Raw genomic sequence first — 27055 nt, forward strand, 5'->3', positions numbered from 1 at the left:
AGGAAACACTGCCCCCCCTACCCCCCCCCAGTAGAATCCCCACAGTGCTATTTTGCTTGTGCTCATTGTTGCAGCCACTGTGCTAATCCATTTTTTCTGGAGGCTGTCTCTCTTTTGCTGCCCTTCTCCTGTACCATTGTTCATATCTTTCTCTAGGGCAATGGTTCTAAACCTTCCTAATGCAACAAATTTTTAATACCGTTCCTCATGTTGTGGTGAGCGTCCAGTCATAAAATTATTTTTGTTACTACTTCATTAATTTAATTTTGCTACAGTTATGAACAGGCCACCCCTGTGAAAGTGTCTTTCAACCCCCAAATGGGTTCGTGATCCAGAGTTTGAGAACCACTGCTCTAAAGGAAGAGGTGTTTCTATTAAGATGTCATTCAGCATATTTTGTAAAGCACAAGTCCTGTTGTTGTTAGTTGCCTTCGAGTGGTTTTGTACTCATAGCAAACCTATGCACAATTTAATGAAATGCTGCCCCGTCCTGTGCCATCCTCACAGTTTTTTTGCTTGTCCTCACTGTTTCAACCACTGTACCAATCATTCTTGTCCGGCTGCCTCTCTTATGTTGCCCTTCTACTGTACTGTGTCTTACTCTAGGAGAGTGTTTCTCAACCTTCCTATTTCCACGACCCTTTCACACATTTACCAATATGTAGTTATGGTCCCCCAATCATAAAATTTTTCCTTGATATTGAATAACAGTAATTTTGCTACTTTTATGAATCCGGACACCCCTGTGAAAGAGTTGTTTCACGAACCAAAATGGTCACGACTCACGCATTGAGAACCGCTGCTCTAAAGTGTAAGGTGTAGTTCAGCATATTGTTAGATGCACAAGTCCTGTTCTTATTGTTGTTAGGGACTGTAGAGTGGATTTGGCTCAAAAGTACTCTATACACATTATCAAGAAATGCTGTCCTGTCTTCTGCCATCCCCACAGTGGTTCTTTTCCTTGTGCTTATTGTTACAGCCACTGTACTAATCCAACTTTTGGGGGCTGCCTCGCGTTTGCTGCCTTCCTACTCGACCAAGATTTCTGTTCCTCTAGGGCAGTGGTTCTCACCCTTCCTAATACCATGCCACTTTCATACAATTCCTAATGTACTCGTGAATGACCAACTCTAAATTTGTTTTCATTGCTATTTCATAACTGTAATTTTGCTACTCTTATGAATTTGGCCAACCCTGTGAAAGGGGAATTCGCTGTCCCTGCCCTCCACCGTGGTGAGTGCCCAGTCATAAAATTATTGTCATTGCTACTACATAAGTCTAATGTTGCTACTCTTATGAATGTGTTGCCTCTCTGAAAGTGCCATTCAACCCCCAAATGGGTTTGTGACCCAGAGTTGTACTCTAAACAAAGAGATGTTTCTATTAAGATGTAGTTCAGCACATTTTTTTAAAGCACAAGTCCTGTTGTTGTTTTTAGGGGCCGTCAAGTGTTTTATTTATTCATAGCAAACCTAAGCACAATATAATGAAACGCTGCCCCATCCTGTGTCATCCTCACAGGGATTCTTTGCTTGCCCTTATTTTGCAACCACTGTGCTAATCATTTTTGTTGGGGCTGCCTCTCTTATGTTATCCTTATACTGTACCTGTGTCTTCCTCTAGGTGTGTGGTTCTCAACCTTCCAATTGCCACGTCCATTTCATACAGTTGCAAATGTAGTGATGGTCCAACAATCACAAAATGATTTCCATTGCTAGTTCATAAGTGTGATTTTGCTATTGTTATGAATTGGGCCATTCCTGTGAAAGGGCCGTTCAACCCCCCAAAGTGGTCACGACTCACAGGTTGAGAACCACTGCCCTAAACAAAGAGGAGTTTCACCTAAGGTTTAGTTCAGCATATTCTTAGATGCATGAGTCCTGTTTTTATTGTTTTTAGGAGCCATCAAGTGGGTTTGTCTCAAAGCAATGCCATGCACAATGATATACTGAAATGATGTCCCATCCCCTGCAAACCTCACAGTGGTTCTTCGGTTAGTGCTCATTGTTTCAGCCACTTTGCTAATCCATCTTATAGGGGCAGCCTCTCTTTGGATGTCCTTCTACTGTACAAAGGTTTCTGCCTTCCTCTAGGGTAGTGTTTGTCAACCTTCCTAATGCCACGACCCCTTCAAACAGTTCCTCATGTAGTGGTTACCCCACAACCATAAAATTATTTTCACTGCTACTTAATAACTCTAATTTTGCTACTGTTATGAATCAGGCCACCCCCATGAAAGGGTCGTTCAACCCCCTCAAAGAGGTCATGACTCACAGGTTGGGAACCCCTGCTCTAAAATAAGAAGTTTTCTCTTAAGTTCTAGTTCAGTATATTGGTAAATGCATGAGTCCTCTTGTTATTGTTAGGAGCTTTCGAGTGCGTTTTTGCTCATAGAAGTTCTATGCACAATATCATGAAATGCTGTCCTGTCCTCTGCCATCCTCACAGTGGTTCTTTTGCTAGTTCTCATTGTTGCAGCTACTGTGCTAAGCTATCTTTTTTGGGGACCACCTCTTGTTTGCTGCCCTTCTACTCTACCAAGATTTCTGTCTTCCTCTAGGACAATGGTTCTCAGCCTTGGTAATTCCACGATCCTTTCATACCATTTCTCAAGTAGTGTTGACTGCCAAATCAAAAAATTATTTTCATTGCTACATCATAACTCTAATTTTTCTACTTTAATGAACAGGCCACCACTGTGAAAGGGTTGTTTGTCTACCAAAAGAGGTTGCAACACACAGGTTGAGAACCTCTGCTCTAAACTAAGAGGAGCTTCTCTTAAGGTCCTGATCAGCACATTCTTAGATGCACGAGTCCTGCTGTTATTTTTGTTAGGGGCCGTCGAGTGGATTTTGGCTAGTAGCAAGTCTATGCACAATATAGTGAAACCGTGACCCATACTGTATCATCTTGACAGTGGATCTTTAGTTTGCCCTCACTTTTGCCACAATTGTGTTATCAGTCTTGGCAGCTGCCTCTCATTTGCTGCACTTCTACTCTACCAAGTTTGTATTTTCCTCTAGTGTAGTGGTTCTCAACTTTCCTATCACCATGCCTCTTTCATACAATTCCGAATGCAGTTGTGAATGTCCAACTATAAAATTATTTTTGTTGCTGTTTCAAAACTGTAATTTTGTTACTGGTATGAATCTGGCCACCCCTGTGAAAGGGTCATTTGCTCCCCCATTGCCCCCTATCCCAGAAAGGGTCACGACCCACTGGCTGAGAACCGCTGCTCTAAACTAGAGGAGTTTCTCTTCAGGTCTTCTTCAGCATATTGTTAGAAAAACAAATCCTGTTGTTATTGTTTTTAGGTGTCATCGAGTGGGTTCTGGCTCATAGAAACTCTGTACGATATACTGAAACACTGCACCTTCATGTGCCATCCTCACAGTGGCTCTTTGTTTGCGCTCATTGTTGCTTCCACTGTGCTAATCCATCTTTCTGGAGGCTTCCTCTCTTTTGCTGACCTGCTACTATACCAACATTTCTGCCTTTCTCTAGTGCAGTGCTTCTCAAATTCCTTAATGCCATAACCCTTTAATACAATTCCCCATGTATGTAGTGGTGATCCCCCAATCATAAAATTATTTTCATTGCTGTTTCATAACTGTAATTTTGCTGCTGTTATGAATCAGGTCACCTCTGTGAAAGGTAGTTCACCCCCCAAAGAAGTTGCAACCCATGGGTTGAGAACCGCTGCTCTAAACTAATAGGATTTCTCTTATTATTATTTTTATTCTAGAATTTTACTTTGATGTGTATCCTCCATATAAATGAATAATTGCATTTTACAGCACTCTTTAATTTCCATGAAAACTACCTATTCGGTCGTTCAGTTTAGCTCAATTTCCTTCGGGGATCTAAGAGGGTCAGGATCTTCTTCTTTTATTTTAACTTTTTTTGGCGTGTGTGATTTGGGTAAAAGTTTATAAGGCAGGTTGGTTTTTCATACGAGTTTGTATATATTTTTGTTTCTTGACATTAATCACAATAGCCACAATGTCACAGCACGCTTTCCACTTCTTCCCTGTGCTTGAATTTCCATTTGTCCTTCTTTGTTATCCCTTCCTGGCTTCTGAAGTTTGTTGCTTGGGAAATGCTGCACCTTTGATCTCCTAGAGTCAATTTTTTATGGGATGTGTACCGCCCTGTTGTTATTGTTTACCTTAGCGTCTAGGCTATTATTTGGTTTGAAGTTGAGCCATAGAGGAAAGTTCAGTGCCAGGGTTGATGGGTATCAAAAGATCATAGTTTCAGGAGTTGTACTCTCTATCAGACCTATAAGGCTAGTCTGAGGATTTGAGTTTGGTTCCCCATTTTTGTCCAATTCTATGCAGAATCCCCTAGTATGTTCCTTTTCAGAGTGGTTAGTAGTGGTTGTCTCAGGATCATGGAGACTGGGGTTTATGTTGTCCAATAGTCTTTAGACTAACAGTTGAATAGGTTTTTGATATTTTTATGATTCTTTGTTTCTGATAGGGAGAGACCAATGGTGGCAGCTCAGATGGACACTCATGTAGCAGATCAGCAGATCATTTTTTTTTCTTGGCCATTGGTAACATTGAGTTAACTTTATTTGTTATTCATTTTCTTTTCTTTCCCTTTTTTAATTAAATCTTTTTATTGGGGCTCACACACCTCTTATCACAATCCATACATACAGCAATTGAGCAAAGCACCCTTATACATTCGTTGCACTCGTCATTCTCAAAATTCACCTTTCACTTGGGTTCCTGGAATCAACTCGGTTTCCCTTTTTCTCCCCTACCCCTCCCTCCCCGCTCCCCCCTTCCCCCTAGTCCCTTAATAGTTTACAAATAAATATTATATCTTACACTGCCCGGTGTCTCCCCTCACCCACCTCCCGATTGCCCATCTCCCAGAGAGGAGGTTACACATAGATCTCCAAGATCGGTTCTCCCTTTCCACACACCCTTCCCTCCTGGTTTCGCCACTTCTACTGCGGGTGTTGAGGGGTTAGTCTGTCCAAGATTCCCTCTGTTTCCAGATCCCTACTGCACCGCTGTACATCCTCTGGTATAACCAGGTCCGCAAGGTAGAATTGGGTATAGAAGCACAATCCTGTTGTTGTTTTTCTTAGGTGGTATTGAGACAATTTTGACTCATAGCAATTCTATGTCTAAGATAAATTAAGGCTGCCCCGTCCTCTGCCATCCTCACATCTTTTGGGAGGCTGACTCTATTTTGCTGCCCTTCAACATATCAATATTTGTTTGTTCTTCTGGGGAAGTGGTTTTTAACCTTCCTAATGCCAGGACCATTTCATACAGTTTGTCATGTAGTGGCGAATCCACAACCCTAAAATTATTTTGGTTCATAATTATAAATGTAATTTTGCTACTGTTTTGAATCGGGCCAGCCCTGAGAAAAGGTCGTTTAACCACCCAAAGGGGTCATGACTCACAGGTTGTGAACCGCTGCCCTAAACTAAGAGAAATTTCTTTTAAGGTCTAGTTCAGAATATTCTCAGATGCATGAGTACTGTTTTTACTGTTGTTAGGGGCCATCAAGTGGGTTTGGCTCATAGCAATTCTAGGCACCATAATATACTGAAACGATGTCCTATCCTCTGCAACTCACAGTTGTTCTTTGGGTAGTGCAAATTTTTCCAGTCACTGTGCTAATCCATCTTATAGGGCTGCCTGTCTTTTGCTGCCCTTCTACTGTACCAAGATTTCTGCCTTCCTCTAGGGTAGTGGTTGTCAATCTTCCCAATGCCACAACCCCTTCATACAGTTTCTCATGTAGTGGTAACCACACAACAATAAAATTATTTTCGCTCCACTTCATAACTGTAAGTGTGCTACTGTTATGAATCAGGCCACCCTTATGAAAGGGTCATTCAAACCCCCAAAGAGGTCATGACTCACAGATTGAGAACTACTGCTCTGAACTAATAGGAGTTTCTCCTAAGGTTTTGTTCAGTATATTGTTAGATGCATGAGTCCTCTTGCTATTGTTGTTAGGGGCTGTCGAGTGGGTTTGGCTCATAGTAATTCTATTCACAATATCATGAAACACTGTCCCATCCTCTGCCATCCTCACAGTTGTTCTTTGGCTAGTGCTCATTGTTGCAGCCACTGTGCTATTCCACCCTTTTTGGTGACTGCCTGTTGTTAGCTGCCCTTCTACTCTACCAAGATTTCTGTCTTCTTCTAAGGAAGTGGTTCTCAACCTTGATACTGCCATGACCATTTCATACCATTCCTCATATAGTGCTGACTGCCAAATCATAAAATAATTTTCATTGCTACTTCATAACTCTAATTTTTCTACTGTAATGAATGGGCCACCGCTGTGAAAGGGTCGTTTGTCTCCCGAAAGTGGTCGTGACCCACAGGTTGAGAAAAGGTGCTATAAACTAAGAGGAGTTTCTCTTAAGGTCTACTTAAGCACACTGTTAGAAGCACAAGTCCTGCTTTTTTTATGTTGGGTTGTGTCACGTGGGTTTGACTCATAGCAACACTATGCACAATATAATGAAAGGCTGCCTGTTCATGTGCCATCTTGACAGTGGATCTTTGGCTTGCCCTCACTGTTTCAGCCACTGTGCAATTCCTTCTTTTTGGGAGCTGCCTCTCATTTGGTGCCCTTCTACTCTACCAAAACTTGTGTCTTCCTCTCGGGCAGTGGTTCTCAACCTTCCTAACGCCACGCCTCTTTTATGCAATTCCTAATGTAGTCGTGAATATCCAAGTATAAAATTATTTTTATGCTATTTCATAATTATTTTTGCTACTGTTATGAATCGGACCATCCTTGTGAATGCGTCATTCCCCCCTCCAAAAAAAAGGGGGGGGTGGTGATCCACTGGTTGAGAACTAAGAGGAGTTTCTTATAAACTAAGAGGAGTTTCTTATAAGCTCTTCTTCAGCATATTATTAAAAGCAGAAAACCTGTTGTTATTGTTGCTAGGTGCCGTCTAGTGGGTGTTGACTCATAGCAACTCTGCGTACAATATAATGAAAGACTGCCCCCACCTTGTGCCATCCTCACAGTGGTTCTTTGTTGCCCTCCTTGTAGCAGCTACTGTGCTAATCCATCTTTCTGAGGGCTGCCTCTCTTTTGCTGCCCGTCTCCTTTACTAATATATGTGTCTTCCTCTAGGGCAGTTGTTCTCAAACTTCCTAATGCCACAACCTTTAATACCGTTCCTCATGTAGTGGTGACTGCCCAATCATAACCTTATTTTCATTGCTACTTCATAAATCTAATTTTGCTACTGTTATGAACAGGCCATACCTGTTAAAGTGTCGTTAGACCCCAAAATGGGTTCGTGACCCAGAGTTTGAAAACCACTGTTCTAAACTAAGATTTGTTTCTTGTAAGATGCAGTTCAGCACATTTTCAGAAGCACAAGTCCTGTTTTTGTTGTTGTTAAGTGCCATCGAGTGGTTTTTGATTCATAGCAACTGTATACACAATATCATGAAGTGCTGCCCCATCTTGTGCCATCCTCACAGTTATTCTTTGCTTGCGCTCATTGTTGCATCCACTGTGCTAATCAATCTTGCAAGGACTGCCTTTCTTTTGCTGCCCTTCTACTTTACTTGTTTCTTCCTCTAGGACAGTGGTTCTCTACCTTCCTATTTCCATGACCCTTTCATACTATTCCCAATGTGTAGTGGTGGTCCCCCAATCATAACATTTTCCCCTTGCTATTTCATAACTGTAATTTTGCTACTGTTCTGAATCTGGCCACCCTAGTGAAAGGCTCATTCGACCAACCAAACGGTTCACGACTCAAAGATTGAGAACCACTGTTCTAAACTAAGAGTAGTTTCTCTTATGGTCTAGTTCAGCACATTGTTAGACACCCCAGTCCTGTTCTTATTGTTGTTAGGGGCTGTTGAGTGGGTTTTTCCCATAGCATCTCTATGCACAATATCATGAAACGCTGGCCTGTCCTCTGCCATCCTAACAGTGGTTCTTTTGCTAGGGATCCTTGTTGCAGCCACTGTGCTAATCAATCTTTTTGGGGACTACCTCTCATTTTCTGCCCTTCTACTCTACCAAGATTTCTGAATTCCTCTAGGGCAGTGGGTCCCAAACTTCCTAATGCAACAATCTTTTCATACCATGCCTCATACAGTGCTGACTGCGATATCATAAAATTATTTTCATTGCTACCTCGTAACTATAATTTTTCTTCTGTTTTGAACTGGGCAACCCCTATGAAAAAGTTGGTTGTCCCCCCAATGGGTTCGCGACCCACAGGTTGAGAACTGCTGATCTACACTAAGAGGATTTTTTCTTCAGTTATTGCTAGGCACATTGTTAGACACACAATTTCTGTTGTTATATCTAGGTGCCTTCGAATGGGTTTCATTTCATAGCAACTCTGTGCACAATAAAATTAAATGCTGCCCAGGCCTTTGCCATCCTTGCAATCATTCTTTGATTGCACTCATTGTTGCAGATACTTTGCTAACCCTTCTTGGATGGGCTGCCTCTCTTTTGCTGCCCTTGTACTGTACCAACATTTCTACCTTCCTCTAGGGCAGTGATTCTCATCCTTCTTAATGCCATGACACTTTAATACCATTCCACCAGTAGTGCTGAACGCCCAATCATGAAATAATTTTTGTTGCTATTTCATATCTGTAATTTTGTTATTGTTATGAATTTGGCCAACCATATGAAAGAGTGGTTCTATGCCCCCAAACTGGTCACAACTCACAGGATGAGAACTGTTGTTCTAAACTAAGAGGAGTTTCTCTTAAGATCTAGTTCAGTATATCATGACATGCACGAGTCCTCTTGTTATTGTTGTTAGGGGCCGTCTAGTGGGTTTTGGCTCACAGCAACTCTATGCACAATATAATGAAATCCTGCCCCGTCAAATGCCATCCTCTCAGTCATTATTGGCTTACGCTCATTGTTGCAGTCACTGTGCTAATCCATCTTTCTGGGGGCTCCCTCTCTTTTGACGCCCTTCTCTTGTACCAAGATTTTGTCTTTATCTAGGGCAGTGGTTCTCAACCTTCCTAATGCCACGTCCCTTTAATACTGTTCCCAAAGTAGTAGTCATCCCCCATTCATAAAATTATCTTCATTGCTGATTCATAACTGTAATTTTTCTACTGTTAAGAATTTGCCCCCCTGTGAAAGGGTCGTTTGACTCCTCAAAGAGGTCGCGACCCACAGGTTGAGAACCGCAGCTCTAAAATATTAGGAGTTTCTCTTAATGTCTTCCTCAGTATATTGTTAGAAGCACAATACTGTTGATTTTCTTAGGTGCTGTTGAGTCGGTTTTGACTCATAGCAACTGTATGCCCAATATAGTCAAAGGCTGCTCCCTCCTCTTCCATCCCAGCATTCGTATTTGCTTGTGCTCATTGTGGCACATGAGCCACAATCTTATAGGGACAGCCTCTCTTTGGCTTCCCATCTACTGTACCAATATTTCTGTCTTCCTCTATCGCAGTGGTTCTCAATCTTCCTAATGCCACAACCCTTTGATACCATTCCTCATATTGTGGTGACCACCCAATCATAAAATTATTTTAGTTGCTACTTCACAAAACTAATTTTGCTACTGTTATAAATGGGCCACCCCTGTGAAAGTGTCATTTGACCCACAAAATGGTTCGTGACACAGAGGTTGAGAACCGTTGTTCTAAACGAAGATTTGTTTCTTTTAAGATGTAGTTCAGCACATTTTGAGAAGCACAAGTACTATTTTTGTTGTTGTTCAGTGCCATCCAGTGGTTTTTGACTCATAGGATCTCTATGCACAATATAATGAAACGCTGCCCCATCTTGTGTCATCCTCATAGTAGTTCTTTGCTGGTGCTCATTGTTGCACCTATTATCCTAATCCATGTTGTAGGTGCTGCCTCTCTTTTGATGCCCTTGTACTGTAGCAACATATCTGCCTTCCTCTAGGGCAGTCGTTCTCAACCTTCCTAATTCCACGTCCCTTTAATGCCATTCACCATGTAGTGGTCATCGCCCAATTATAAATTTATTTTCATTAGTATTTCATAACTGTAATTTTGCTACGGTTATGAATCGGCACCCTCGTGAAAGGTTCCTTTGACCTACCCCACCCCCAGCCCACCCAAAGAGGTCAAGACCCACAAGTTGAGAACCGCAGCTCTAAAATAATAGGAGTTTCTCTTATTGTCTTCCTGAGTATATTGTTAGAAGCACAATACTATTGTTTTCTTAGGTGCTGTGGAGTCGGTTTTGACACATAGCAACTGTATGCCCAATGAAATCAAAGGCTGACCCCTCTTCTTCCATCCTCACACTGGTGTTTGCTTGCGCTCATTTTGGAGCCACAGTGCTAATCCATCTTATTGGGGCAGCCTCTCTTTGGATGTCCTTCTACTGTATCAAGATTTCTGTCTTCCTCTAGGTTAGTGGTTCTCAACCTTCCTAATGCCATGACCCCTTCATACAGTTCCTCATGTAGTGGTGACCCCACACCATAAAATATTTTTCATTGCTACTTCATGACTGTAATTTGGCTACTGTTGTGAATCAGGTCACCCCTATGAAAGGGTCGTTCAATACCACCAAGAGGTCACAACTCACAGGTTCAGAACCACTGCTCTAAACTAAGAGGAGTTTCTCTTAAGGTCTACTTCAGTACATGGCCAGAAGTATAAGTCCTGTTTTTTTGGTGGGTTTTTTTGTTTGTTTGTTTGTTTAGGTGATCTTGAGTGGGTGTTACTCAAAGCAACTCTGTGCTCAATACAATGAAACGCTGCCCCTTCCTGGGCCATCCTGACTGTGGATCTTTTGCTTTCCCTCACTGTTTCAGCCAGTGTGCTATTCCATCCTATTGGGAGCCGCTCCCATTTTCTGCCCTTCTACTCTACCAGGACTTGTATCTTCCACGAGGGCAGTACTTCTCAACTTTCCAAATGCCACACCCCTTTCATAAAATTCCTAATGTGCTCATGAATGTACATATATAAAATTGTTTTCGCTGCTATTTCATGACTGTAATTTTGCTACTGCTATTAATCTGGCCACCCCTGTGAAAGGGTCATTCGGCCAACAAAACTGGTCATGACTCACAGGTTGAGAACCGCTGTTCTCAATTAAGAGTAGTTTCTCTTACAGTCTAGTTCAGCATATATTTGATGCATGAGTCCTGTTCTTATTATTGTTAGGGGCTGTCGAGTGGGTCTGGCTCATAGCAACTCTATGCACAATATCATGAAATGCTGTCCTATCCTCTGCCATCATCATAGTTGTTCTTTTGCTTGCGCTTATTGTTGCAGCCACTGTGCTAATACAACTTTTTAGGGACTGACTCTCATTTGCTGCCCTTCTACTCTTCCAAGATTTCTGTATTTGCCTAGGCCAGTGGTTCTCAACCTTCCTAATGCTAGGACCTTTTCCTAATGTTCCTCATGTATTGGTGACTCCCCTCACAATCATAAAATTATTTTCACTGCTACTTCTTAAGGTTACTGTTTTGAACTGGGCCACCCCTGTGAAAAGGTCGTTTGTCCCCCACAAAGGGGTCATTATCCAAACATTGAGAATCGCTGCTCTAAATTAAGAGGCCTTTCTCTTTAGTTCTTCTTCAGCATATTGTTATAAGAACAAATACTGTTGTTATTGTTGTTAGGGGCCATCGCGTGGGTTTTGGCTCATAGCAACTCTATGCAAAATATAATGAAATACTGCCCCGTCCTGCACCATCCTCACAGTATTTCTTTGGGTTGTGCTGATTGTGGCTGCCACTGTACTATTCCACTTTAGGGGGGGCTGACTCTATTTTGCTGCCCTTCAACTGTATCAAGATTTGTATCTTCTTCTAGAGCAGTGGTTTTCACCCTTCCTAATTCCATGACCCTTTCATACCATTCTTCATGTAGCAGTGAACCCCCAACAATAAATTTCTTTTCATTGATAATTATAACTGTAATTTTGCTACTCTTATGAATCAGGGCACCCCTATGAAAGGGTTGTTCGATCCCCCTCTGTTGTCACGACCCATAGTTTGAGAACTGCTGCTCTAAAAAAAAGAGGAGTTACTCTTCGGTCTTCTTTAGCATATTGTAAGAAGCACAAGTCTTGTCCTTTTTTGTTAGGTTCCCTAGAGTGGGTTTGGGTGATAGCAACTCTGTGCACAATATAATGAACCAATGTCCCGTCCTTTGTGATCCTCACAGTGGTTCTTTTCCTTGCGCTCATTGTTGCAGTCACTGTGCTTATCCACCTTTTGGGGGCTGTTCACTTTTGATGCCCTCCTATTTACAAAGATTTTTGTCTTCCTTTAAGGCAGTAGTCCTCAACCTTCCTCATGCAAAGACCCTTCCATCCAGTTCCTCATGTAGTGGTGTTCACCCAATGATATAACTGTACTCATTGATATTTCATAACTGTTATTTTGCTACTGTTCTGAATAGGGCATCTTCTGGGAAAGGGTTGTTCAAAGCCCAAAAGGGTTCACAATTCACAGGTTGAGTAACGCTGCTCTAAACTAAGGAGTTTCTCTTAAGGTCTTGTTCAGGATATTGTTAGAGAAAAATCCTGTTTTTATTGTTAATTGCTGTTGAGTTGGGTTTTCTCATAGCAACTCTATGCACAATATAATGAAACGCTGCACTGTCCTGTGCCATACTCACAATGGTATTTGCTGGTATTCATTGTTGCAGCCTTTGTGCTAATCAAACTTGTAGGGGCTGCCTCTCTGTTGCTACCCTTCTTCTCTACCAAGACTTCTGTATTCCTCACGGGCAGTGGTTCACAACGTTGCTAATCCCACGATCCTTTCATACCGTTCCTCATGTAGGGGTGACTGCCAAATCAAAATTATTTTCATTGCTACTTCATAACTCCAATTTTGGCACTGTAATAATCAGGCAACCACTGTGAAAGGGTCATTTGTCTTCCAAAATGGGTTGTGACCCACACGTTATGAACCGCTGCTCTAAACTAAGAGGAGTTTATCATAAGTTCTACTTCAGCACATTGTCAGAAGCACAAGTCCTGAAGTTTTTTTGCTGTGTGCTGTCGAGTGGATTTGACTCATAGCAACTCTATGCTCAATATAATGAAATGTGCCCCTTTCTGTGCCATCCTTACAGTGGATCTTTGGCTTGCCCTCAATTCTTTCATCCACTGTGTTATTCGCTTTTTTTGGGAGCTGGCTCTCACTTGCTGCCCTTCTACTCTACCAAGATTTGTGTCTTCGCTAAGGCAGTGGTTCTCAATCTTCCTAATGCCACGCCCCTTTCATACTCTTCCTAATGTAGTGGTGAATATCCAACTATAAAATTATTTTCATTGCTATTTCATAACAGTAATTTTGTTACTGTTATAAATCGGGCCACCTCATTCCGGCACATGAAAGGGTTCTCGACCTACTAGGTGAGATCCGCTGCTCTAAACTAAGAGGAATTTCTCCTAAGGTCTTCTTCAGCATATTGTTAGAAGCACAAATCTTGTTGTTATTGTTGTTAGGGGCTGTCGAGTGGGTTTGGCTCATAGCAACTCTATGCACAATATAATGAAACTCTGCCCCATCCAGTGCCATCATCACTGTGTTTCTTCGCTTGCGCTCATTGATGCAGCCAATGTGCTAATACGACTTTCTGGGTGTGCCTCTCTTTTTCTATCCTACACCTGTACCAAGATTTGTGTCTTCCTCTAAGGCAGTGGCTCTCAACCTTACCAATGCCACAACCCTTTAATACCGATTCTCATGTAGTGGTGACTGCCCAGTAATAAAATTATTTTTGTTGCTACTTCATAAATCTAATCTTGCTAGTGTTATGAACGGGCTGCCCTTGTTTAAGTGTCGTTTGCCTATCAAAAGGGTTTGTGACCCAGAAATTGAAAATCGCTGTTCTAAATGAAGATTTGTTTCTATTAAGATGTAGTTGAGCACATTTTGGGATGCACAAGTCTGGTTTTGGTTGTTGTTGGTAGCTGTTGAGTGGTTTTTGACTCATTGAAACTCTGTGCACAAATAATGAAACGCTGTGCCATCCTCTGCCATCCTCACAGTGGTTCTTTGCTTGCGCTCATTGTTGCAGACACTGTGCTAACCAGTTGTGCAGGGGCTGCCTTTCCTTTGCTGCCCTTCTACTGTACCACATTTCTGCTTTCCTCTAAGGCAGCGCTTCTCAAACTTCCTAATCCCATGTCCTTTTAATGCCATTCCCCATGTAGTGGTGACACCCCAATCATAAAATTATTTTCATTGCTGCTTCATAACTGTAATTTTGCTGCTGTTATAAATCGGGCCACCCCCGTGAAAGGGTCATTTGACCCCAAAAGTGTTCACGAACCAAAGCTTGAGAACTGCTGCTCTAAAATAATAAAAGTTTCTCTTAATGTCTTCCTCAGCCTATGGTTAGAAGCACAATCCTGCTGTTTTTGTTAGGTACTGTTGAGTCAGTTTTGACTCATAGCAACTGCATGCCCAATATAATAAAAGGCTTCCCCTCCTCTGACATCCTCACAGTCGTATTTGCTGGCACTCATTGCTGCAGGCACTGTCCTAATAATCCATCTTATTGGGGATGCCTCTCTTTTGCTGCCCTTCTACAGTACCAAGATTTCTGTCTTCCTCTAGGACAATGGTTCTCAACCTTCCGAATGCCACGACCCCTTCATACAGTTCCTCATGTAGTGGTGGCCCCACACCCATAAAATTATTTTTGTTGCTACTTCATAAGTGTAATTTTGCTCGTGTTATAAACTGGTACACCCCTATGAAAGGTTCGTTCGCCCCCCCACCCCCAAAGATGTAACAACTCACAGGTTGAGAACCACTGCTCTAAACTAAGAGAAGAAACTGACAAACTTCCTCTAGCACTTAAATGCTGCCTCCCCCCACCTATAATCATCCCAATTCTACCATGCAAACTTGGTTAGACCAGAGAATGCACAGCGGTACACATGGGAACTGGAAACACAGGTAATCTAGTCAAAATTAACCCCTCAGGACTAGCGGGGAGAGTGGTGATATCGCGAGGGAAGCAGGGATAAAAAGGGCAAACCGATCTCAAGGATCTACATATAATCTCCTCTCTGGGGGATGGGTAACAGAAAAGTGGGTGAAGGGAGACTCTGGGTAGTGTAAGATAAGATAAAATAATAATTTATAAATTATTAAGTGCTCATGTGGGAGGGGGAGGGGGAAAGGGGAGACAGGAGAAAAAGGAAAATGAGGAGCTGATTTCAGGATCCCAAGCAGAAAGCGATTGATTCGAGTGATGAGCACAATGAATATATAAGTGTGCTTTAAACAATTGATGTGTGTATGGATTGTGATAAGAGTTGTATGAGCTCCAATAAAATGACTTTTTTTAAAAAGGTGAAAATAAAATAAAATTAAACTAAAAGGAGTTTCTCTTAAGTTCTAGTTCAGTATATTGTTACATGCATGAGTCCTCTTGTTACTGTTTTTACTGGCCATCGAGTGGCCTTTGGCTCCTAGCAACTCTAGATACAATATAATGAAACCCTGCCACATCCTGTGCCATCCTCACAGTGGTTCTTTGCTTGCGCTCATTGTTGCAGACACTGTGCTAATCCACCTTTTTTGAGGACTTCCTCTCGTTTGCTGCTCTTCTATTCTACCAAGAGCTCTGTCTTCATCCAGGCAGTGGTTCTCAACCTTGCTATACCATGATCATTTCATACCGTTGCTTATGTAGTAGTCACAGACCAATCATAAAATTATTTTCATTGCTACCACATAAATCTAATTTTTCTACTGTAATGAACGGTCCACCGCTGTGAAAGGATCATTTGTCTCCTGAAAGGGGTCACAACCCACAGGTTGAGAAGTGCTGTTCTAAACGAAGATTTGTTTCTTTTAAGATGTAGTTCAACACATTTTGAGAAGCACAGGTTTGGTTTTGGTTGTTTTTAAGAGCTGTCAAGTGGTTTTTGACTTATAGGAACTCTATACACAATATAATGAAACACTGTCCCATCCTGTGCCATCCTCACGGTGGTACTTTGCTTGCAGTCATTGTGGCAGCCATTGTGATAATCAGTCTTCTAGGCTGCCTCTGTTTTGCTGCCCTTCTACTGTACCATGTGTTCCTTTAGGGCAGTAGTCCTCAGCCTTCATATTTCCACAACCCTTTCATATATTTCCCATTGTGCAGTGGTGGTACTCCAATCATAAATTTTCCCTTGCTGTTTCATAACTGTAATTTTGCTACTGTTATGAATCCGGCCACCCCTGTGAAAGTGTCATTTGACCAACCAAAGGGGTCAAGACTCACGGGTTGAGAACCGCTGCTCTAAAATAAGAGTAGATTCTTTTACATTTTAGTTCAGCATATTGTTAGGCACACGAGCCCTGAACTTATTGTTGTCAGGTGCTGATGAGTGGGGTTGGCTCATAGCAACGCTCTGCAAAATGTAATGTAATGCTGCCCAGGCCTGTGCCATCCTCGCAGTGGTTCTTTGCTTATGCTCATTGTTGCAGCTACTTTGCTAATCCATCTTGTAGGGGCTGCCTCTCTTTTGCTGCCCTTCTACTGTACCAACATTTCTGCGTTCCTCTGGGGAAGTGGTTCTCAACCATCCTAATGCCACGTTCCTTTTATACCCTCCCCCATGTAGTGGTGATCCCGCAATTATAAAATTATTTTAATTGCTGTTGCATAACTGTAATTTTGCTACTATTATGAATCGGGCCACACTTGTGAAAGGGTCGTTAGACACCCCAAAGAGGTCACAACCCACAGTTTGGGAACCGCTGCCCTAAAATAATAGGAATTTCTCTTAATGTCTTCCTCAGAATATTGTTAGAAGCACAATCCTGTTGTTTTTGTTAGATGCTGTTGGGTCGATTTTTGATTTATAGCAACTGTATGCGCGATATAATGAAAGTTTGCCCCCTCCTCTGCCATCATCACAATGGTATTTGCTGGTGCTTATTGTTATAGTCATTATGCTAATCTCTCTTACTGGGCTGCCTCTATTTTGCTACTCTCTACTGTACCAAGACTTCCTCTAGGGCTGTGGTTCTCTACCTTCCTAATGCCACGACCCCTTCACACAGTTCCTTATGTAGTGGTGACCCTACAATCGTAAAATTATTTTCATTACTCCTTCATTACTATAATTTTTCTACTCTTTTGAATTGGACCACCTCTATGAAATGGTCATTTCACACACACACACACACACACACACACACACACACACACACACACACACACCAAGGGGTGACTACTAACAAGTTGAGAGCCGCTGCTCTAAACTAAGAGGAATTTCTCTTAAGGTCTAGTTAATTATATTGTTAGATGCACGAGTCCTGTTTTTATTGTTTTTAGGGGCCGTCGAGTGGGTTTGGGTCAAAGCAATTCTTTGCACAATATAATGAAATGCTGTTTCATCCTCTGCCATCCTCACAGTGGTTTTTTTGCTAGTGCTCATTGTTGCAGCCACTGTGCTAATCCACCTATTATCTCCCATTGCTGCCCTTCTACTCTACCAAGATTTCTGTCTTCCTCTAGGGCAGTGATTCTCAACCTTGCTAATGACACAACCCTTTCATACCATTCCTCATGGTACTGGTGACTGCCAAGTCATAAAACTATTTTGATTGCTACTTCATAACTCTAATTTTTCTACTATAATGTACAACCCACAACTGTGAAAAGGTCTTTTGTCTCTGAAAAGGGGTCGCGACCCACAGATTGAGATCAGCTGCTCTAAAGTAAGAGGAGTTTCTCTTAAGGTCTACTTCAGCACCTTTTTCAAAAGCATAAGTTCTGGTTCTCTATGCACAATATAATGAAAAGCTGCCCCTTCTTGTGCCAGCCAGACAGTGGACATCGGCTTATCCTCATTGTTGCAGCCACTGAGCTAATCCATCTCATTCATAGCTGACTCTCATTTGCTGCCTTTTTATTCTACCAAGACTTGTGTCTTCCTCTAGGGAAGTGGTTCTAAACCTTACTAATGCCACGCCCCTTCACACAATTCCTTATGTAGTCTTAAATGTCCAACTATAAAATTATTTTCATTGCTATTTCATAACAGTAATTTTGCTACTGCTATGAATTGGGCCACCCCTGTGAAAGGGTCATTTGGCCCCCTCCAAATGAATCGTGAACCACTTGTTGAGAAACGCTACTCTAAACCAAGAGGAGTTTCTCTTAATGTCTTCTTCAGTTTATTGGAGAAATACAAATCCAGTTGTTATTGTTTTTAGGTACTGTCATGGGTTTTGGCTCATAGCAACTCTATGCACTATATAATGAAATGCTCCCTCGTCCTGTACCATCCTCACAATGGTTCTTTGTTGTGCTCATTGTTGCAGCCGCTGTGATAATCCATCTTTCTGGGGGCTGCCTCTCTTTTGCTGCCCTTCTCCTGTAGCCTGATTTGTGTCTTTCTCTAGGGCAGTGTTTCTCAACCTTCCTAATGCCACAATTCTTTAATACCATTCCTCAAATAGTGGTGAACACCCAATCATAAAGTTATTTTTGTTGCTCCTTCATGAATCTTTTTGCTACAGTAATGAATGGGTCGCTACAGTAATGAATGGGTCGCCCCTGATTTTGCTACAGTAATGAATGGGTCACCCCTGTGAAAGTGTCATTCAACCTTCAAAAGGGTTCAAGACCCAGACATTGAGAACCATTGTTCTAAACGAAGACTTTTTTCTTTCAAGATGTAGTTCTGCCCATTTGAGAAGCAGAAGTCTTGTTTTTGTTGTTGTTAGCAGCCGTCGAGTGTTTTTTTACTCATAGGAACACTATGCACAATGTAATGAAATGCTGCCCCATCCTATGCTATCCTGACAGTGGTTCTTTGCTTGCACTCATTGTTCCAGCCACTGAGCTAATCCATCTTGTAGTGGCTTCCTCTATTTTGCTCTCCTTCTACTGTACCTTCGTCTTCCTCTAGGACAGTGATTCTCAACCTTCCTAATTCCACAACACTTTCATACACTTCCCAATGTGTAGTGTGGTACCCCAATTATGAATTTTTTCCCTTGCTGTTTCAGAGCTGTAATTTTGAGACTGCTATGAATCCGGCCACTCTTTTGAACGCATCCTTCTACCAACCAGAGTGGTCATGATTCACAGGCTGAGAAACGCTATTCTCAACTAAGTAGAGTTTCTCTTAAGGTCTAGTTCAGCATATTGGTAGACGCACGAGTACTGTTCTTCTTGTTGTTAGGGGCTGTCGAGTGGGTTTGGCTCATAGCAACTCTATGCACAATATCATGAAAAGCTGTCCCATCCGCTGCCAACCTCACAGTGGTTCCTTTGCTATGACTCATTGTTGCAGCCTTTGTGCTAATCCATCTTTTGGGGGCCTACCTCTCATTTGGTGCCCTTCAACTCTACCAAGAGTTATGTCTTCCTCTCAGGCAGTGGTTCTCACCCTTCTTAATTCCATGAGTTTTTCATACTGTTTCTCGTGTATTGATGACCCCCAGTCATAAAATTATTTTCATTGCTACTTCATAACTGTAACTTTGCTACTGTTGTGAATGGGCCCCCGCTGTGAAAAGGTCTTTTGTCACACCAAAGGGCTTGCGACCCACAGGTTGAGAATTGCTGCTCTAAATTAATAGGCATTTTTCTTAAGATATCATTAGGCACATTTTTAGATGCACAAGTCCTGTTGTTATTCTTTTTAGGAGTCTTCGAGTGGGTTTGTGATCAGAGCAACTCTCTTTAAACCATATTGTAATGCTGCCCAGGCCTATCCCATCCTCACAGTGGTTCTTTGCTTGTGCTCATTGTTGCAGCTACTTTGCTAATCCATCTTGTAAGGGCTGCTCCTATTTTGCTGCCCTTTTACTGTACCAACATTTCTGGCTTCCTCTAGGGCAGTGGTTCTCAACCTTTCTAATGCCACATCACTTTAATACCATTCCCCATATAGTGGTGATACCCCAGTCATAAAATTATTTTCATTGCTGTTTCATAGCTCTAATTTTGCTACTGTTATCAATCAGGCCACCTCTGTGAATGAGTCATACAACGCCCCCAAAGAAGTCACGACCCACATGTTGAGAACCGCTGCTCTAAAATAACAGGAGTTTCTCTTAATGTCTTCCTCAGCATACTGTTAGAAGTACAATAATTTGATTTTGTGTTTTTGGGTGCTGTTGAGTCGATTTTGACTCATAGCAACTGTATGTCCAATATAATGAAATAATGCCCCTCCTCTGCCATCGTCACAGTGGCATTTGCTGGCGTTCATTGTTGTAGGCACTGTGCTAATCCATCTTAATGGGGCTGCCTCTCTTTTGCTGCCCTACTGTACTAAGAAATTTGTCTTTCTCTACAGCAATGGTTCTCAACCTTCCTAATTCCACGACCCCTTCATACAGTCCCTCATGTAGTCATGACCCTGCATTCATAAAATTATTTTCATTGCTACTTTGTAACTGTACTTTTGCTACTGTTATGAACAGCTCTACCCCTATGAGAGGTTCATTTGACCCCTCCAAAGATGTACCAACTCACAGGTTAAGAACTGCTGTTCTAAACTAAGAGGAGAAATTGACAACCTTCCTGTAGCTTTTAAACGCTGCCCCCACCCTCCTATCATCATCCCAATTCTACCTTGCAAACCTGGTTATACCAGAGGATGCACAGCGGTACAGATGGGAACTGGAAACACAAGGAATCCAGGACAGATGAACCCCTCCAGAGCAGCAGGGAGAGTGGCGATACCCGGAGGAAATTGTGGATAGAAATGGAGATGAGGGGACCAGTCCTGCCACATGACGTCGAAGACAGAGTCGAATGACACCTGGTCTGGCATCAAAGGAGCTGGACAGTGGGAGTTGGCTGCCCAAACCCACTCTTGACATGTATTTGGACTTGCGTGATTGGCCTTGCCATAATTATTTGGAGTTCTTTTGTGCAAGATTCTTAAAAAAGTTTATCATCCTTTTCCCATGTTTTTTCCCTTTCCTTATCTTGGTTACCGCATAGGAGGCAGAATACAGCATCCCCCTCCAGGAAATAACCCAAAGAGAAATAGAGTTTCTGGCCCTGATTTACCTTATACAGGGACTTACAATGAAAATGGCATAAGAATAGTTAACAAAGAAAGGTGTACACGTTCCTTTTAGTAGTTTAAGTTTTATGCAATGGTTAGCAAGAAGAGGGCCTCCGTAATGTTTGAAGTCCACTGAAGCAAAGCTACCTATTGTGAGGCAACTCATACCGTGGTACAGAAAGACTTTTGGGAGTTTAATTTATGGAAACTTAGTGGAAAAGTAAGAACAAGAAATGAAAGCCCTAGAGGAACAGCCCAAGAAGGAACAAAAAGAACAGCCAAAGCTTGTCAAGTATTTTTTTATTATGAAATGTAATAATGCTTTATTGATTTCCTAGTTAGAACAATGTGCCCTAGTTAAATGAAGTATGCTCAGTTACTGTTAGAAGATTTGTTTATCACCCTCGTATGAGAAAGTTTTAGTTTCAAGATGTCCTAATTTTTAACCAAGAATCATGATGTGATTAATGTAACTTGTTACGGTGTTGTGGCCTGAGAATTTCCTAATGTATGATCTTAGGCCATAAGCTTTAAGCCATAAATTGAAGCTTTGCATGAATAAAATTGGAACAGTCACCCACAACCTTTGAGTCGTGTGGTTTCTGTCTCCCACTCGTTGACACCTTACCCACCTAGCGGGGGACACAAACCCGCTGTGGCTGGACCACGGCAGGGAGAACCAATCACAAGGTTCTATATATAATCTCCTCTCTGGGGGATGGGCAACAGAAAAGTGGGTGTAGGGAGACTCTGGGCAGTGTAAGATAAGATAAAGTAATAATTTACATATCATTAAGTGTTCATGTGGGAGGAGGAAGCGGGGAATGAGGGGCAGGAGAAAAAGGAAAATGAGGAGCTGATTACAGGAACCCAAGCGGAAACCGAATGTCGAGAATGATGAGGGCAGTGAATGTATAAGTGTGCTTTAAACAATTGATGTATGTATGGATTGTGATAAGAGTTGTTTGAGCTCCAATGAAATGATTTTTTTAAGTTGAAAAGAATAAAAAAATAAATTAAGAGCAATTTTCCTTAAGGTCTAGTTCAGCATATTGTTACATGCATGAGTCCTCTTATTAAGGTTGTTAGTGGCTATCGAGTGATTTTTGGCTCTTAGCAACTCTAGGCAGAATATTATGAACCCCTGGCCAGTCCTGTGTCATCCTCATAGTGGTTCTTTGCTTGCGCTCATTGTTGCAGCCACTGTGCTAAACCATATTTCAGGGAGCAGCCTCTCTTTTGCTGCCATTCTACCGTACCAAGTTTATGTCTTTCTCCGGGGCAGTGGTTTTCAACCTTCCTAATACCACAACCCTTTAACACCAATCTGAATGTAGTGGTGACCGCCCAGTCATAAAATGATTTTCGTTGCTACTTCATAAATCTAACTTTGCTACTGTTATTAACGCCCACACCCTGTGAAAGTGTCGTTCTCCCTCAAAAGTGTTTGTGACCCAGAGATACAGATTCAATGTTCTAAAGGAAGATGTTTCTTTCAAGATGTAGTTCCGCACATTTGCCAAGTACAAATCCTGTTTGTTTTTTAGGTGCCGTCGACTGGTTTGTGACTCCTAACAACTCTATGCACAACATAATGAAACACTGTCCCATCCTGAGCCAGCCTGACAGTGGTTATTTGCTTGCGCTCATTGTTCCAGCCACTGTGCTAATCAATCTTGTAGTGGCTTCCTCTCTATTGCTCTCCTTCTACTGCACCTTCGTCTTCCTCTAGGACAGTGATTCTCAAGCTTCCTAATTCCACAACCCTTTCATGCACTTCCCAATGTGTAGTGGTAATACCCCAATCATAAATGTTTTCCCTTGCTATTTCAGAACTGTAATTTTGCTACTGCTATGAATCCTGCCACCCCTGTGAAAGGGTCTTTCGACAAACCAAACTGGTCAGGATGCCCAGGTTGAAAACCACTGCTTTCAACTAAGTGGAATTGCCTTAAGTTCTAGTTCAGCATAGTGTTAGACGTTAAACACAAGAACACATTGGCATACCCACACTTATTTCTGACCGATGAGGTCATCAAAAAAATGATTATAGGAAGAAACCGATTGAAGAGCAACAATCTGATACTCTGTTTCGTAAGATTTCTAGAAGCAGAAAGGGGGATCCAGTGAACAAAATGACCTTTGGAAATTTCTGGGCCTGATCATTACTTCAGGAAGTGGTGGCTCAACTCTTGCACAAATGGTACTGGACCAGGAATAAATTACTTCCAACTCGGTTTTCCAGAGCCGTCATATTAGAATAGAGATATTTGTTGCTTATGAAATTATTTTACTTCACAAATAATGAAGAATTTGGGTACAAAACTACTGGTATTATAAGACAGCCAAGGAGGTTAACTGCTCCCCTTTCAAATGTTGTACTCCCAGTGGAGGATAGCGACAGGAGGGCGAGACTGGGCAGAAATTCAATAGGGCAATCTTTAAAGAGGCATACACACATAGAGTGGTACTGTGTAATCTTTGAGGATTATATTGTATCCCAGCAAAGCACCACATATTTATCCCTAGAGTAGTCTCCAGTGCCTGATTGCCCTTTTAATGATATTGGGAAAATCTTCTGACTGGAAATTTTAGTCCATGGCATCAAAAAAGTTTAGATTTAACCCAAAAGGTACTTTAGACCAGCGAACAAACAGCGACACTGACTCAACATTATGCACAGAATTGCGCTTTAGTGTTCCTTGGGAAATTACTAATCCGACACTGACACTGCTCTGAGAAAGGATGACAGTGAGAAAGGTTCCGAACTGAGCTCTGCAATGGGCAATCAGGGTGCTCTATTGTCTTTGGCTATGGATGGGCCTTCTCAACCAATATTCCCATTTACTGGAGCACCTGTTATGTTTGCAGACATTGAACACAAGAAAGCTTTGGCGTACTTACAATTATTTCTGACCGATGAAGTCATCGGGGAAAAAATGATTACAGGAGACTTCCGGGAAGATGGCGACGGAGTGACACACACCAGAGGGACTCCGCAGAATCTAGCCCAGGAGAGTTGCTCAGGGTGAAATTCAACGCCACTGGACCGCAGGAGGTGCATCATAAGATAAGTAGGCACAGATCCACGGGGTTTTAAGGGGCTGGGGGCTTTTGGCTTACCTCAGTGGAAGCCGGCTGGGGCTCGACCGTAGTCCAGCTGCCGGATCTGCCCAAGGCGGGACCATTTGGAGCCTGTAGCAGGGCTTGGTCTCAGCACAGCCACAGTTTTCCCCTGTTTGCCTCAGGGCAGGGACAGGACGCTTGCGGCTCCACTGGCAGGGATAGGGGTTCAGCTACATTGTTGCTTCTGTTTGCTTCTCTGCTTTATATTCCCACACAGCCTTGGAGGGCTGCGCAGGGTCTTTTTCAAGGCACAGCCGCAGCCGCGCCGCGTGGTCTGAGCAGGGACTAAACACAAACCCCCACAGCTCCATAGGCAGGGATCAAGCTTCAGCTACACGGTGGCGTCTGTTAACATCTCTGCTCTCTGTCCTCTGGGGGCGGCTCAGCAGTTTTCTTGCGACCCTCCTTGGGGCTCAGCTGTGGACTACCGCTGGGGCTTGGGGCAGGGAGTAAGCCCTTGTAGATCCACAGGCAGGGAGTGGGGCTCAGCTACATAGTTTCTTTTGCTTCCTTCGCTTACCTGTACCCCTGCACAGTCTAGTCTCACTTTTTGATTTTTCTCCCCCCCTTGTTCCTGCCCAGCTCTCTCACACTCCATTGCGGACTTACGGGGCACTCCCATTGCCCTAGGGCATTTGCGCCTGGGCCACACCCAGCTAGGTGAGCTCCACCCTGCATAGGTAGCCCAAGGCTAGGGTAAGGCCTGCTTGCTCTCCAGGGGATACTCCTCAGACTTCTCACCAGGGAGTTCCTGCCTGTGTACCTGGGGACATAAGGCAGCTCAGCCAACACTTATCAATATTCAAACCAATAGCGGGAACTTCAGCCCAGCCTCTGCAACACTGGGGCAGGCAGTCGATCTGCCATCTGGGGCACTCCCCTGATAGGGAAACCACAGGAAGATAAAGTGGTAGGTTAATCCCATAGCAAAATCAGCTGTAGGCAGATCGAAGAAGAATTCCTATAAGTCTTCCAGGGAGAGACTAGAAAATGGCACCTGGTCCCTCAAAAACAACTCAACGCAAACAGCCATCACCCCCAACAACCTCAACGAAAAAACAGGAGAAACAAAAGGCAAAGGAAGAAGATGTCCTGAACATAACAACATAAATAGAAGAAGCAGACATTGAGATGCCATACAAAGAAGCTCTCAGAATGATGCTTGGAGCCATGCAGGATATGAGGGAAACACTACAGAAAAAGGATGAAATGATAGAGGAGATAAAAGACATATACCAAAGGAAAATACAGGAGCTTAAGGAGCAGATAACGAAAAACAATAGCAGAATCATGTTCCTTGAGAATCGATTGGAGGAATCAGAGAACCGCATCAGTGGCGTGGAGGACAGCCAAGCAGTCTTTAATAAACGTGAACAAAAATCTAATAAGAGCATCAGAGAAGCCAAAGAAAACCTAAGAGCTATGTCTGATGCTATGAAGCAGAACAACATTAAAATTATTGGCCTACCGGAGGAAGACACAACAAAGAAGTCATCTGCAACATTAGCGAGAGAATTGTTGGAGGAAAACTTCCCCAGCCTAATGAATGAAAACCAAGCAACCATCCAGGAGGCTGAAAGAACACCAGCACGACGGGACCTTAAGAAGAAATCACCAAGGCACATAATAGTTAAACTTTCAAACTTTGAGGAAAAGGAGAAAATCATGAGAGCAGCTAGGTAAAAGCAAGCAATCACATATAAAGGTTCCCACATAAGGATATGCTCACCTATCAGCGGAAACTATGAAAAAAAAGGAGAGAGTGGAGTAACATATTCCAAAAATTGAAAGAAAACAATGCAAATCCAAGAATACTCTACCCAGCCAAATTATCGACCAAGATCGATGGAGAAGTAAAAGTCTTCCCAGACAAGGAAAAACTCAAAAAATACGTTACAACAAACCCAGCCTTACAAAAGATCCTCGCCGACTCAGTATGGGCAGAAGAACAACACTCACCAAGCACAAATAAGAGACCAACACATAGAACAACCTCACCCAGAGAACAACAAAGAGAAAACAGACCCCAAGATAGCAATGGCTTAAGGATGGAAGAAGTCAAGAATGATACACACACAAAACACACACTAATGAGAAAGGAAAGTAGGAAAACTCCCAACACAAAAGGTATAAAATGGCATCACAGAGTCCACACATGGAGATAATAACCTGAATATCAATGGCCTGAACTCAGGCATTAAAAGACTGAGACTAGCAGAATGGCTTAGAAAACACAACCCATCAATTTGCAGCCTACAGGAGACACACCTCAAGGCTACAGACAAAAATAGGCTGAAAATCAAAGGCTGGATAAGGACCTACCAAGCAAACAGCAATACAAAAAAAGCAGGGGTTGCAATCCTTATCTCGGATAAAATTGACCTCAAAGTGCAAACCATAAAAAGAGATAAGGAGGGACACCATATAATGCTCAAGGGAATGATAGACAATGAACCACTAAGCATTGTAAACATATATTCCCCGAATGAGAGACCAGCTCAATACGTCAACTAAACACTCCAAAAGATTAAGAAAGAAATCAGACTCGACAATTATAGTGGGTGACTTCAACACACCACTCACTGAGAAAGATAGATCATAGGCAAAGAAACTCAACAAGGAGACTAGAGAGCTAAACTCCACAATTACACAATTTGACCTAATAGATATTTACAGAGCTTTTCATCCAAATAAAAAAAAATTCACATTATTTTCAAGTCCCCATGGCACATATTTGAAGATAGACCACATGCTGGGGCATAAGGCAAATCTACATAAATTTAAGCACATTGAAATAATACAGACCTCTCTCTCTGACCACTGTGCCATAAGACTGGAAATCAACAAAAGGAAGACAAAGAAAATAAGAGCAAATAATTGGAGGATGAATAACTCTCTACTGCAAAAGGAGTGAATACTGGTACAGATCCGA

This window comes from Tenrec ecaudatus, chromosome 15 (assembly GCF_050624435.1).
Source record: "Tenrec ecaudatus isolate mTenEca1 chromosome 15, mTenEca1.hap1, whole genome shotgun sequence".
Lineage (NCBI taxonomy): Eukaryota > Metazoa > Chordata > Mammalia > Afrosoricida > Tenrecidae > Tenrec > Tenrec ecaudatus.